Below are 15,136 nucleotides of genomic sequence, written 5' to 3'. Positions count from 1 at the left end.
TCCCATTTTTTGGTGGTTTATTGGAGATAAGAGTCTCATGAACTTTCTTGCCTGGGCTGGCTTTGAACCATGATCCTCAGATCTCAGCCTCCTGAGTAGCTAGGATTACAGACCTGAGACACTGGCTCCCGGCCCCCTTGTTACTTTTAATCTGAGTAAATATTGGTTCCCAGCCATCTCTTTTGTTTGCTGGCATATATTATAGTGGACTGTTTAGTAAAAGGAAGTCCTCATGATATTTCCATACACACCTGCAGTATACTTTGATCACAGTCACTCATGAATTTCTCTTCCATAACTCCCCTTCTAGTTCTCCCCTCCCCCCTTTCACTTCTCTAATTATCCTCTTTTATTTTCATGGTATTCTCTCTCTGTGTGTGTGTGTGTGTGTGTGTGTGTGTGTGTGTGTGTGTGTGTGTGTGTGTGTGTGTGTGTGTGTGTTGTGTGTGTGTGTGTGTGTGTGTGTGTGTGTGTGTGTGTGTGTGTGTGTGTGTGTGTGTGTATTGGAGCTTGAACTCAGGGTCCTGGGCACTGTACTTTAGTTTTCTTAGTCAAGACTGGCACTCTAGCTGGGCAACGGTGGCTCATGCCTGTAATCCTAGCAATTCAGGAGGCTGAGATCTGAGGATCACAGTTCAAAGCTAGCATGAACAGGAAAGTCCATGAGACTCTTATCTCCAATAAACCACTAGAAAATCGGAAGTGGTATTGTAGCTCAAGCGTTAGAGCGCTAGCCTTGAGCTGAAGAGCACAAGGACAACGCCCAAGCCCAGAGTTCAACACCCCCCCTCAACAAAAAAGAAGACTGCAATTCTACCACATGAGCCACAGCTGTACTTTTGAAAGCCTTTGGTGATTAATTGAGGAGAAAAGAGTCTCATAGACTTACCTGCTTGGGCTGGCTTTGAACCAAGATTAAGATCTCAGCCTCATGAATAGTTAAGGATCATAGGGTGTGCCACCAGTGCCTAGTTTTTCATGGTGTTAAAAAAACTTTTTAATATATTTTTTATTGTAAAAATACTGTACAGAGGGGTTACAGTTACATGAGTAAGGTAATGACTACATTTCCTATCAAGCATTGTTACCTTCTCCTTTGTTTTTCTCCTACCATCCCTTCCCTCCCCACCTCTCCAACTCCTCCTTCCCCCCCTGAAGTTGTAAAGTTTGTTTTCAACATAGTGTTTTGTGCATGTCATTGTTACTATGGATCAACCTGTATCCTTATTTAAGCATTCTGTTATTTCCCTTCTGCTACCCAAATTAGAAAAATGTACATACAAGATGCAGGACACTGGAATCAAATACAGTGAAAACATGGGGGAAGAACATACCAAAGAAACAAAAAAAAAATTACATAGTACATTATAAATACTTTAAAAAGAAAGAAAAAAACCACTGTGTCCCTATCTTGGGGTTCATTTCGCTTAACATCATCTTTTTTTTTTTTTTTTTTTTTTTTGTCGGTCGTGGGTCTTGAACTCCAGGCCTGGGCGCTGTCCCTCAGCTCTTCAGCTTAAGGCGAGCGCTCTACCACTTGAGCTACAGCGCCACTTCCGGTTTTCTGGTGATTTATTGGAGATAGGAGTCTCACGGTCTTTCCTACCCGGGCTGGCTTTGAACCGCGATCCTCAGATCTCAGCCTCCTGAATAGCTAGGATTACAGGCGTGAGCCACCAGCGCCCGGCTTTAACATCATCTTATATGGTCATATGTACATTGCTTTTGACTTTTCTGCTTGTCCTAGACATATACTAATTATTGCAAATAAAGGGAAAACATGAGACCTATGTTAGTTTGGGCCTGGCTTACTTCACTTAATATAATTTTTTCCAAGTCTTTCCATTTCCTAACAAATGGGGCAGTGTCATTCTTTCTGATGGAGGCATAGAATTCTTATATCACATTTTCTTAATCCATTCATCTCCTGAGGGGCATATGGGTTTGTTCTATATCTTAGCTATGGTAAATAATTCTGCGATAAAAAAATATGGAACACTTCACGAATTTGCATGTCATCCTTGCGCAGGGGCCATGCTAATCTTCTCTATCATTCCAATTTTAATATACATACTGCTGAAGTGAACACTTTCATGGTGGTTTTGTTTTGCTTTATTTTGTTTTAATTTTCCCATAAATGAGAGCAAATATGCCATACTTGTCTTTCTGAGTCTGGCTTATTTCATCTAATATAATCTTCACTTACATCCATTTGTTAGCCAACCACATAGTTTCATTCTTCTTAATAGCAGAGAACAAGTCAGTTGTGACTTTTACTCATAATAAACAAGTCTGGAGGATGGATGGGGTGACACTGATCAAGATGTACTATACTCATAAATTGACATGTTGAATTGAAACTCCTCTTTACAACTACTTCAAAGATAATAATAATAATAATAATAATAATAATAATATAAGCCAAAACAAAACACAAACAACATACAAAAGTTACCTCCCAGTTTGTTTATCTTGGTGTTCTTGGGAATAGTGCCACAGACAGAGGTACACAGTAAAGCTGATTTTGCTTCTTGTGGCCATATACTCACAAGTGGTATGGCTGAATCATAGATGAGTTCTCTTTTTTAAAAATATATTGAGGAACCTTTATACTGATTTCCATAGTGGCCAGATTAATTTATATTTCTGCTAGTTAGTCCACAAGAATTCCTTTTCCCTTCTTTTGGAGCAGCATTTATTACTTGTTTTCTTAATGAGAGCCATTCTAATTGGGGTGAGGTGTGCTCTGGGTGTAGTTGTGATTTACATTTTGCTGATGGCTAAAGAAACCAAGAAGTTTGTCTTGTATTCACATTGGCCATTTGTAATTCTTCATTTGAAAAATGTTCACATTGATTGCCCATTTATTGATTGGATTATTTGTTTATTTTGGTGTTTACTCTTTTTCCCCCCGAATATTGGGTCTTGAATTCAGGGGTCTGGGTGCTGTCCCTTAGCTTTTTTGCTCAATGTTGGTGCTGTGCTACTTGAACCACACATCTGCTTCTTTTTTTTTTTTTTTTTGGGTCCGGTTGTGGGGCCTGAACTCTGGGCCTGGGCGCTGTCCCTCAGCTCTTCAGCTCAAGGCTAGCGCTCTACCACTGGAGCCACAGCGCCACTTCCGGCTTTTTTCTTTTTGCTTATGTGGTGCTGAGGAATCGAACCCAGGGCCTCATGCATGCAAGGCAAGCACCCTACCACTGAGCCACCTTCCCAGCCCCTCTGCTTCTTTTTTGCTAGTTAATTGGAAATAAGTGTGTCACAGACTTTAATACCTTCCCTCCCCTCCCTTCCCCTCCTTTCCCCTCCCTTCCCTTTCCTTTCCCTTTTTCCCTTTTCTCTTTCCCTCCTCTCCTCTTCCCTCTCCCCTCCTCCTCTTTTGTGCCAGTACTTGGACTTTAACTCAGGCTCTCCCTCAACTTCCCTCCTCCTCCCCCTGCTTTCGTTCAGTCTTTTCTACTCATGTCTAGTACTCTACCACTTCAGCCATACCTCCAGTTCTGATCAATTGTTCCTTTTGCTATGCAGATGCCTTTAATTTTGTGTAATCACAGTTATCAATTCTTGTTATATTTTCTGAGTATATTAGTTGCTTTCATTTTTTATTGTTATTTAAAAAATTTACTAGGTCTTTATTTTCTTTTTTTAAATTTCATTGTAAAGATGCTGTACAGAGGGGTTACAGTTACATGAGTAAGGTAATGAGTACATTTCTTGCTGAACATTGTTACCCCTTCCTTTGTTTTTTTCCCTACTATCCCTTCCCTTCCCCTCCTTCCCCATTCCTCCCCTCCCAAGTTGTAATAACAAAATACTGAAAAAAGGACATAGGTCTTTATTTTGAACACCACCAATTGGCTGTATATGGTTACATACCAATTGGTTGTATAATTTTATTCCTCTTATTGATTTATACAATCCCTGGAATTAACTCAAACTAGTATCTATCAGTGTTTTGACTACTATTACATGAATATGACTCTAGTATACTCTTAAGTCAGGTATTTTTGTACCTGATTGTTTTTGATTGCTTTGGCTGTTTAGGGTCTTTTATATTTCCATATGACTTTTAGGATTTTTCCCCTATTTCTGAAAATAATGCCATTGATAGGACCTTGAATTTGTAATCTTAATTTTGGAAGTATAGCCCTTTTCACAATATTAATTTAGCTGACCCATGAACATGAGAGGTATTTCCTTTTTTTTTTTTTTTTTTTGTCTGTCGTGGGGCTTGAATTCTGGGCTTGGGCGCTAACCCTGGGCTCTTCAGCTCAAGGCAAGCGCTCTACCGCTTGAGCTACAGCACCACTTCTGGTTTTCTAGTGGTTAACTGGAGATAAGAGTCACATACTTTTCTGCACGGTCTGGCTTTGAACCATGATCCTCAGATCTCAGTCTCCTGAGTAGCTAGGATTACAGGCATGAGCCACCAGCGCTCAGCTCATGAGAGGTATTTCCATCTTTTGTGTCTTCTCCAATTCCTTTATTCCAAGAATGCAAGGGTGATTCCACATATGCAAATTCCTAAGTTTAATATAGTATCAAAACTGAAGCAAGGACAATAGTCATATAATCACCTCAATGGATATAGAAAAGCCTTTGAAAAAAAATCTAATATCCTTTCATGATAAAAGCCCTGAAGAAACTAGGAACAGACGTTTCATATTTCAACATAATAAAGGCTATGTTTGACAGACCTGTGAGACAAGGGTATCCATTAACACTATTATTCAATACATATAGTGCTTGAATTCTTTTTTTTTTTCTTTTTTTACTGGTTCTGGGTCTTGAAGTCGGCCTAGGTGCTGTCCGTGAGGGTTTTTGTTTTTTTCTCCTCAAGACTAGTGCACTAAGACTTGAGCCACAGCTGTACTTCTAGATTTTTTGGGTGGTTAATTGGAGTCTCCTGGACTCTCCTGCCTGGGCTGGTTTAAAACCACACTCCTCAGCCTCCTGAGTAGCTCAGATCACAGGTGTGAATCACTGGTGCCCAGTTAGTGATTGAATTTCTTAACTAGAGCAATAAGGCAAGAGAGAGAAACAAAGGAAACACATAAGAAAGGAAGAAGTCAAACTACAAGTCCTGTTTGCAGAGGATATGCTTCTATATTGAAGTGGCCCTACAGATCCACTAGCAGATTCTTAAATCTTCAATAGTCTTTTACTATAGGAGCAGATGCAAAATCTGCATACAAGAACATGGCTTTTCTGTATACAAGTAGATTGTCTTGAGTCACGGCTCCTTTCCAGCATTTTTCTGGTTAATTAAAGATAAGAATGTCTTAGAGGGGCTGGGAAGGTGGCCCAGTGGTAGAGTGCTTGCCTTGCATGCATGAGGCCCTGGGTTCGTTCCTCAGCACCACATAAGCAAAAAGCCGGAAGTGGCGCTGTGGCTCAAGTGGTAAAGCGCTAGCCTTGAGCTGAAGAGCTGAGGGACAGCGCCCAGGCCCAGAGTTCAGGCCCCACAACCGGACCCCCCCCCCCAAAAAAAAAAAAAAAAAGAATGTCTTAGATTTGTTTGACTTGGACTGGATTTGAACCTCAGTCCTTCAGATCTCGGCATCCTAGGTAGCTAGGATTTACAGGCATGGGCCACTAGTTCTCCATCCAAGCTAGGTCTTGAAATCACCTTTGTATTCATTTTAAAGGTTGGAAGGAGTCTGATCTGAGAAGAAAATGAAAGTGAGGCAGAGCAGTGTCAGACCTTCCAGTGATAAAATAAGGAAGATGGCAAAACAGAAAATGTTCTGGGCAATTCAGAAGGGGTAAACTCTAGCTGGGTAATGATGGCTCAGGCCTGTAATCCTAGCTACTTAGGAGGCTGACATCTGAAGATTGTACTTCAAAACCAGCCAGTGCAGGAAAGGCTTGAGATTCTTATCTTCAATTAACTACTAAAATGCTGGAAGTGGAGGTGTGGCTCACCATGGTAGAGCACCAGCCTTGAGTGAAAAAGCTTAGGGACATTATCCAGGCCCAAAGTTCAAACCTCAGAACTGACGTGTGCCTGTGTGCGCGCGCGCGCACGCACGCACGCACGCACGCACGCGCACACACACACACACACACACACACACACACACACACAAATAAGATGAACTAGCTAACTAATGTACAGACAAAAAAAAGATTTAGATCCCTCTGATGTGCTAAGTGAGAGTGTAGAGATGCATCCAGCTGCTTTGGAAACTGCATAGTTCCTGGTGAGAAATGTTCTGGCACCAGTGAAGAACACTGGGGAGGGCTGATGTGGGAACTCTGGGAAACTGTTTCTTTAGCAAACCTTTCTTGTCTCTACATTTTTAGTCAATATGGAAGTTGAGAAACACATCAAAGGAAAATGTCATTAACTGTTGCCACAATTTTTGTTCGCAGTTCCTGGGGCTTGAAGTCAGGGTCTGAGAGCTGTCCAGCTTTTTTTTTTGCGCAAAGCTGGTACTCTACCACTTGAGCCACACTTCCACTTGCAGCCTTTTGCTGGTTAATTAGAAATAAAGTCTTAGGACTTTTCTGCCCAGGATGACTTCACATTTCATAGCTCAGCCTCCTAAGTAGCTACAATTGCATGTGTGAACCATGGACGCCCAACTCACCATGATTTTTATCTACATTGAAGTTGCATTACTGGCTGAAAAAAGACAGAGAAATTGGGTAAACTTGCTGGAGAGTATTCCCTAGGGCTCTTGCTGAGTAGTCCTGGTGTTACTCCCAAAGCAAGGCTTACAGTGGGAAGATAAGTGTTACCCAGAGAAGCTTTGCACTAGTAACTCTCACCTGTAATCCTAGCCTACCCACTCTGGCTTCAGAACCAAGATCCTCTGGATCTCTACTTCCTTAGATACTAGGATTATAGGTGTGAGCTACTGGCATTCAGCTTTTTTTCTTTCTTTCTTTTTTTTTTTTTGTCTGTCATGAGGCTTGAACTCTGGGCTTGGGAGCTGTTCCTCAGCTCTTCAGCTCAAGGCGAACGCTCTACCACTTGAGCCACAGCGCCGCTTCCGGTTTTCTGGTGGTTTATTGGAGATAGGAGTCACATTGTCTCTCCTGCCCGGGCTGGCTTTGAACTGCGATTCTCAGATCTCAGCCTCCTGAGTAGCTAGGATTACAGGCGTGAGCTACCTGTGCCCGGTGGTTCAGCTTATTTTCTGTGTCAATGAATTTGCCTATTTGTACTATTACTCTGTGTATTGGATCACCCTATCTTATTTGTTCTCTTGGGTCAGGTTTACCTTATTTACTATAATACTGCCAGGGTTCATCTATTTCATAGTTTGGTCAGAATTCTATACTTTTTCTTGTTGAATATTTTGTATTTATTACTGAAGTTTGTATGTGTTTACCTGTGGATGGACATTTGGTTTCTTTTCTCCTCCTGTCTGTTGTGAACAACGCAGTCATGAAAATGTGTAGGTCTCTGTTTTAGTGCCTGCTTTTACTTATTTTGGGTGCAAAACTGGAGGTGGGGTTGGTAGAGTATATACTTATTCTATGTTTTGTTAAAAAATTACTTGTTTTTCAGTACTGGGGCTTGAACTCAAGTCTTGGGTGCTGTCCCTTTAGCATTTTTCCTCAAGGCCAGCTCTCTACTACTTGAGTCAGCTCCACTTCTGGTTTTTTGGTGGTTAATTGGTGATAAAAGTCTCACAGACTTTCCTGCCTGGGCTGGCTTCAAACAGTGATCCTCAGATCTCAGCCTCCTAAGTAGCTAGGATTATAGGTAGGAGCCAGTGGCACCAATTTTAAGATATTTTTTAGAGGACTGTCCTATGGCCTCAAATTTATGATCTGCTAGTTTCAGCCTCTTTCCCACATGACAACATCAGTAGTGGAAAAGAGTTGTACTTTCTCCAGATGGTATTTTCTGATAAAAAAAAAACAACACCATGGGGGGGAGGGGGGAGGCTGGGAAGGGATGTGAAGGGTAAACACAGGAGGAGGCTGCAATGCTTGGTAAGAAATGTATGCATTATCCTGCCCATGTAATTGTAACTCCTCTGTACAGTATGTTCACAAATAAAATTAAATTAAAAAAAAAAGAAAAACACCATAGTAGGTGTGAATTTCATTGTAGTTTTGATTTGCATTTCCCTAATGTTCAGTGGTGATAAGTAAGATTTTTTTCCTGGTGTTTACTGGTTATTTCTGTATTTTTTCCTCTTCTGAGAAATGACTATTCAAGTCCTAGGCTGCTCATTTCTGACATTTTAATACATCTGTACATTTATATATTCTTGATCTTAATTTCTTATTAGATATATGACTTGTGTTTTTCCTTATTTATGGGTTGTCTGTTCACTGTCTCAGTAGTGTTCTTTGATATATGAAAAGTATTTAGCTTTGATGAGGTTCAGTTATCTGTATTTTATGCTATTGTTGCCATTACTGTACTTTTGGTATCCTATCCCAGAAGTCATTTTTGTAGTAGGAAGACCCCTACTCAGGCAGGCAAGCCCACCTAGTTGTCCGGAGTGACAGAGCCCACCGCAACAAAGTTGTTATTAAAGAAGCAACTTTATTGAGAAGGTTCCTACACTGACCGGCCAGGGCCGCAGCACAGGCTCGGGAGCTGATACTGCGACCCCGAGTGGCCCACGTGCTTAGGTTTTTATTGGCAAAAATCAGAAGGTGAAGCCTGGTCACGTAGGCGACCAATGAGATTTTCACACACCCAAAAGATTGCACAGTCATACCAGACCACGAGCAGGTGGCCAGTGAGGTTACACTTTGTCACATAATGGCTGTTTAAACCAGCCTATCACTTTTGGTTTAAATGACTCGAGAATTCAATGGTAAAGCGGAGCTTAAGGTAAACATACACAAAGGTGTTTAGTGGAGTTTAACATAAGCATGTGAAAAAGGTGGAGTTTATAGTAAACTCGGGATGTGGCCAGCGTGGCTGCAGGAGCTGGATTACTGGCTACCTGTCAGTCTTTAACAGAACAATAAAGGTGGGCTAAGTTAAGGGGAGGGGGACCCAGAGGCATTCTTTTCATTCCAAGAATTGGGCTGTTTGGAGCCAAGGTTTTTGTTTTTTTTTCTAAAATCCCTAAAACAAAAACAAAACCTATAAAGAAGCTGTCCCAGCTCGAGTCTCCTCTCTGGGCCTAGTTCAATTTTAAGCCACTGCCTAGCATTTTATCCTCAAGTCTTCTGGATTCCCTGCCCTTCCCTGCCCTTCCCTGCCCTTCCCTGCCCTGCCCTGCCCCGCCCCGCCCTGTCCTGCCCTGTTCCCCTCTTCCCTCTCCTCCCGTCCCCTCCCTTCCCCTCCCCTCTCCTCCCCTTATCTCTTTTAAGAGTTTTAGAGCCTTTGCCAATGGTTCATGCCTATAATCCTAGCTACCGTGGAGGCTGAGATCTGAGGATCTGAGTTTGAAGCTTAAGTTGTAGAATGTTAGCCTTAAACAGAAGCTTAGTGACGGCACTCAGGCCTTGAGTTCAAGCTCCATGTCCAGCATCAAGAAAAAAGGAGTTTTATGGCTGAAGCCAGTAGAGTAGGTCTGGGGTAGATTGCCAACTTAGCATATTTGAGGCACTGGTTTCAAAGAAAAGCAGTAAAAAACAAGGAAAGGGCTGGGAATGTGGCTTAGTGATAGAGTGCTTGCGTAGCATTCATGAAGCCCTAGGATTTAATTCCTCAGTACCATATAACTGAAAAAGCAGGAAGTGGAGCTGTGGCTCTAGTGGTAAAGTGCTAGCCTTGAGCAAAAGAAACTCAGGGACAGTGCTCAGGCCCAGAGTTCAGGCCCCACGACCGGAACCCCCCCCCTCAAAAAAAAGCTTTTGTGACAGTGAAAAGAGGCAAGTTGGAGGGATGGTTGTTGTTACAGAAAGATGTGTGTTGGGGAAAGAGTAAGTTTCAACTCATACCCTACTGAACAGGTTGAAGTTTTTCCATCAACATGTACTCCTTTCATAATAAAGTAGTTTTAAAACACAAATTCTTGATGTCCATCCAGAGATTCAATACAGTAGTTCTGGGATGGGGCCAGGAATCTTCGACATTTAAAATCTCTCCCACTAGAATGAGTAATAGTAGTATTTGAAATCTTTGTTCTTCCATTTTCTTCCTTACTCTAGTGAACTTTTACCTCTGTTACCTGTGTTATCCTGCTAAGCATGAAATCAGATCAGACAACTCAGTAAATACTTGTTGAATACATCCTTTGAAAATGTAGCTGATTCCTCCATTAAAACCAAACTTTGCCATTTGGGGAAGAGACCTCAGGGTCTTACACATGCTCTACTACTTGAGCCACATCACACATTCAGTCATTTGGTTTTTCTTTTTCTTTTTGGTGGTCATGGGACTTGAACTCAGGGCCTGGGCGCTGTCCCTGAGCTCTTTTTCTTAAGAATAGCACTGTACCACTTTGAGCCACAGCCCTACTTCCAGTTCTTGTGGTTAATTGGAGATAAGACTCACTGACTTTCCTGCCCAGACTGTGTTTGAACTGCAATCCTGAGATCTCAGCCTGCTGAGTAGTTAGGATTACAGGCTTGAACAACCAGTGCCTAGCTTGCTTTTACTTTTTGTTTTCAGATAGGGTCTTATGCTTTTTGCCTGGGCTGTCTTTGGAGCACAATCTTCCCACCTCTCCATCCAAGTAGCTGAGATTATAGGTGTACAGTTATAGCCGATCCCCAAAATTTCTTTTGTATTTTTTATTTTTTTTGCTGTTATTAGAGATAGAACCCAGAGCCTTACACATGCTAGGCAAATCCTCTATAATAGAGTCACACTTCAATGTGCAGAAGGGTCCACTATAATCTGACTAAAATCCATTGTTTAAGGTTCCTTTCCTTTCATATATATCCTCCACCTGAGCTGCCAGCCTTAGTGTTCCTGACACAGTGCATGTTCCTGTGCACATTATCTTTGTTTTACCCACCATTCTTTGCCTCTCTAGCTCTCTTTGCTGACACACCTTTCACGTCATGTGCTCATCTTTACTTTTTTGATCCCACTCCTGACACCCAAGCTCTGCTGGTTTCTTCCAGTAGCTGGCCTTCATACGTTTTCTATGTGTTGTGAGTTTGCTCGGAAACTCTTCATTTGCTTCCATTCAAATTCAGTCTTTTCCTCCAGGAAGTTGTATCACTCTCATGCCTAGATGACTCCTTTCTGTGTGTGTGTGTGTGTGTGTGTATGTGTGTGTGTGTGTGTGTGTGTATGTGTGTACGTGTGTAGAAGGCACTGAGGTTTGAATCCAAGACATCTTTCCCTTGCTTTACTTTCTTGCTCACAGTTGGCATTCTACCACTTGAACCACACCTCCAGTCCAGCTTTTTGCTGATTAATTGGAGATGGAGTCTCTCAAGGCCTTTTCTACCCCGTGGCTGGCTTTGAGTCTTGATCCTGCAGCTCCTAGCCTTCTGAGTAGCTAGGATTATAGGTATTGGCCCCCAGCCCTTGCTACTTTCACTGTCTTTGATTTCTTATACCTCCAGCATATGCTCATTGCACTTACCAGCTTGTGTGGTGATTATTTAGTGTTTCTGCCTCTCAATGATAAGGGACCATGTTGTTGTATTCATTTTTGTCATTCCTGTCACCTAGCATAGCTTTGCTCTGTAAACATCTGTTGACTGAACATTTGTTGCATAAATATTTATTGAACATCTGTGTTTCAGGCACTGTGCTTGGCATAAGATCTGTTGGGGGTGATGACATGATTGTATTAATGATCTGAGCAAGGGACAAATGTGGCCTGGGCTATGGTGGTTCTGGATATGGCGAGTAGTGCACTGAGATAAAGCAAATACTTAGAAAGCACAGCCCTCATTATTTACCAGTGGATAAAAGCAGTGAAGGCCTGCCTTCATGGTGTTTTGTTGATGTCAGGTATCTGAGAGTGGAAATGAAAGAGGGAAGTATTTCTACAGTTCCTATCAGTTTGCTGTGTTGTGAAATTCTTGAGTTTTCTTCTTTTTCTTTCTTGCTGTAATGGCGTTTGAACTCATCATGCTTGCTAAGTAGGTACTCTAACACGAGTCATATCCACAGTTCTTACTTCAATTAACTTTTGGATTTGGTCACATTTTATTTTATTTTTTTATTTTTGGGTCCGGTCATGGGGCCTGAACTCTGGGCCTGGGTGCTGTCCCTCAGCTCTTCAAATCAAGGTTAGCACTCTACCACTTGAGCCACAGCACCACTTCTGGCTTTATTCTTATGTGGTGCTGAGGAATTGAACCCAGGGCCTCGAGCATGCAAGGCAAGTGCTCTACCACTGAGCCACCTTCCCAGCCCTTTGGTCACATTTTATTTCTTGTTTTTTTTTTCTTTTCGTTTTTGCTTAGGGCCAGCCTCAGTCTTGAATTCTCCTACCTGTGCTTCTCTAATAGATGAGATATCAAGTATATATCAGATGCCTGTCCTGTTTGTTGAGACGTGGGTGTGTGGGTTGTGTGTGTGTGTGTGTATGTGTGTATGTGTGTGTGTGTGTGTGTGTGTGTGTGTGTGTGTGTGTGTGAGAGAGAGAGAGAGAGAGAGAGAGAGAGAGAGAGAGAGAGAGAGAGAGAGAGAGAGAGAGAGAGAGACTTTTTTTTTTGCCCAGGCCAGCCTTTTTTGTTGTTGGTTGTGGTGCTTGAACTCAGGGCCTGGGCTAGTGCTTTACTACTTTGAGCCACAGTGCCAGTTTTCTGGTGGCTAATTGGAGATAAAAGCTTCACAAACTCTCCTGCCTGGTCTGGGTTTGAACTGTGAGCTTCAGATCTCTACCTCCTGAGTAGCTAGGATTACACGCGTGAACCCCCAGTGCCTGAGGCAGGCCAGCTTTGAAGCATAATTCATAATTCTCTTGATTTCCACCTTTTCAGTAGTTGTTATTATAGGTGTGCATCATGGTGGCTGGCCTCCTTTGGTTTTCTTATTTTCTACCCTTGGTAAACATTTTGATTGAGTTAAGATGTTTTTTCCCCCTCTCCTTCCTTTTTGAATCTATAAAAATCTGACCTATAAGACTGTGGCCTTGTGGGCCTGGCAAGGTTCATGAGTGTTGCTGAGAGCTGAGTTGGGGAAATCAAATAAGGGATTCATTAGGGACAAATGTAAATATGCATTCCCCTGGTGTAAATGAGAATTTGCCGTTAGCAGAAGATTCTTAGAAGTTTGGCGCTACTGAACAGTAAGGATGGTTGTTGAGGGTTGAGTTTGGCCTTAGTTTGAAACACTAGGCTCTAGCATTTGGATCGAAGCCCAGCAAGGCCACTGGCAGAGGCTGCTAGTGCCGACTCAGGACTTTTACATTTCTGGAACTTGTGTTCTAAGAGACAACTGCCATCATGTGGCTGCCTGCAGACCTCTGCCTTTTCTGCCATGGAGAAGAGCTCCTTGGGTGGGAGTGGGCTGGGGGATTGAAGTCAAGTTTTCAAAGCACATGGATCAGTCATTGTCCTCTTTTCCCATTTCAGGAATGGGTTACACTTGTCTTTCCTGAGCAATGGGCTTAGCTAGTGTTATTACAAATGAGAAAGGGAATTTTTCCCCCTCAAAGCCAACTTGGAAAAGGATTGTAATTAGGACACCTACTCTCTCTCTTGGGCTGTGATGTTGGCTCTCTCTGGCTTGGTACATCATGGTGGTGTAGTAGGAAGACCCCTACTCAGGCAGGCAAGCCCACCTAGTCGTCCGGAGTGACAGAGCCCACCGCAACAAAGTTGTTATTAAAGAAGCAACTTTATTGAGAAGGTTCCTACACTGAATGGCCAGGGCCACAGCACAGGCTCGGGAGCTGATACTGTGACCCCGAGCAGCCCACGTGCTTAGGTTTTTATTGGCAAAAATCAGAAGGTGAAGCCTGGTCACGTAGGCGACCAATGAGATTTTCACACACCCAAAAGATTGCACAGTCATACCAGACCACAAGCAGGTGGCCAGTGAGGTTACACTTTGTCACATAATGGCTGTTTGAACCAGCCTATCACTTTTGGTTTAAATGACTCGAGAATTCAATGGTAAAGCGGGCTGCAGGTAAACATACACAAAGGAGTTTAGTGGAATTTAACATATACATGTGAAAAGGCGGAGTTTATAGTAAACTCAAGGATGTCGCTAGCATGCCATCTTGAGCTGGATTACTGGCTACCTGTTTAGTAGGTCAGTCTTTAACAGAACAATGAAGGTTGGTCAAGTCGTTAAGGAGAGGGGGACCTAGAGGCATACTTTTCATTCCAAGAACTGGGCTGGTTGGAGCCAAGGTTCTTGTTTTTTCTATAAGCCCTAAAACAAAAACAAGACTTGTAAGGAAGCAGTCCCAGCTCCAGTCTCCTCTCAGGGCCTAGCTTAGTGGTTTGTGTGGAGGGTTGGGGAAATAGGTGCTTTATTTCACCTGATTCACCTGTAGGATGAGCAAACAAAGAAGTTGTTGTTGCTAATCTACAAGGCTGACTCCAGTCCTGGGCACACACTCAGCAGCCATTAAAGTCATTCATTAGCTGAAGAAGCCAAGTTTCCCATGTCCTCCCTTTCACCCTCTCCCCTTACCTCCTCACACACCTCCCCGTTCACTCCACCTCTCCTCCTCCTCTTCCTTTCTCTCCATTTCTTTTCCCCATCTTCCCTCTCAATTCATCCTCCCTTTACACCTCTTTTCCTTCTTCCCCCTCCTCCCCATTCTACTCTCCCACTCCTCTTTCTTTTCCCTGTCTACCCTTTTCTCTCCCTCCTCTCCCTATCATCCTTCTTCTAACTCTCCCTCTTCCATTCCTTTCTCCACCTCCTTACCTTCCTTCTCCTCCCTCTCCACCCCTTCCTTCCCCACCAGTTTCTTCACTGCTTTCTCTCTTCCTCTCCTACTTCCCTATCATTTCCACCCTCTGCTCTGTCTGCACCCTATCCACTCTGCACTCTGGGGAGGAAGCTGATAAACAACCACTGCCCTTGTCTGGTTGCCTGGAGCATGAGTGGGAGGGCGGCCTAGGGCACTGTCCCCACCTTCTTCTCCTTGTCCCCAACCTAGACTTCCAGTCAGATGGGAGCAACGAGTCTAATGGAATTTACTGTTTGTGGCTTTTTGTAAAGAAACAAAAAGAAAAGCAAATGGTTGTTGAAGAACATCTGGTTACTGTTAATAAAGTTCCTGCTCTCTCTCTTTCTCCCTCTCTCCCTCTCTCCCTCTCTCCTTCTCTCCCTCTG

The 15,136-nt window shown here is 42.9% G+C and overlaps 1 protein-coding gene and 1 non-coding gene across 7 annotated transcripts in view; one reads left to right on the top strand and one right to left on the bottom strand.

The window, feature by feature from the left end:
- Positions 1-15,136, top strand: part of Ophn1 (oligophrenin 1) — a 323,759-nt gene that overhangs the window by 37,663 nt on the left and 270,960 nt on the right. The window lies entirely within an intron of this gene.
- Positions 1,985-2,089, bottom strand: LOC138840634 (U6 spliceosomal RNA). Its single transcript, XR_011376185.1, has one exon. It is a non-coding gene; the product is annotated as a U6 spliceosomal RNA (small nuclear RNA).

Source organism: Dipodomys merriami, unplaced genomic scaffold (genome assembly GCF_024711535.1).
Source record: "Dipodomys merriami isolate MVZ:Mamm:240054 unplaced genomic scaffold, mDipMer1.0.p SCAF_3, whole genome shotgun sequence".
Classification (NCBI taxonomy): Eukaryota; Metazoa; Chordata; class Mammalia; order Rodentia; family Heteromyidae; genus Dipodomys; species Dipodomys merriami.
The sequence above is the reverse complement of the archived record's forward strand: the minus strand, read 5'-3'. Positions and strand labels throughout refer to the sequence as shown.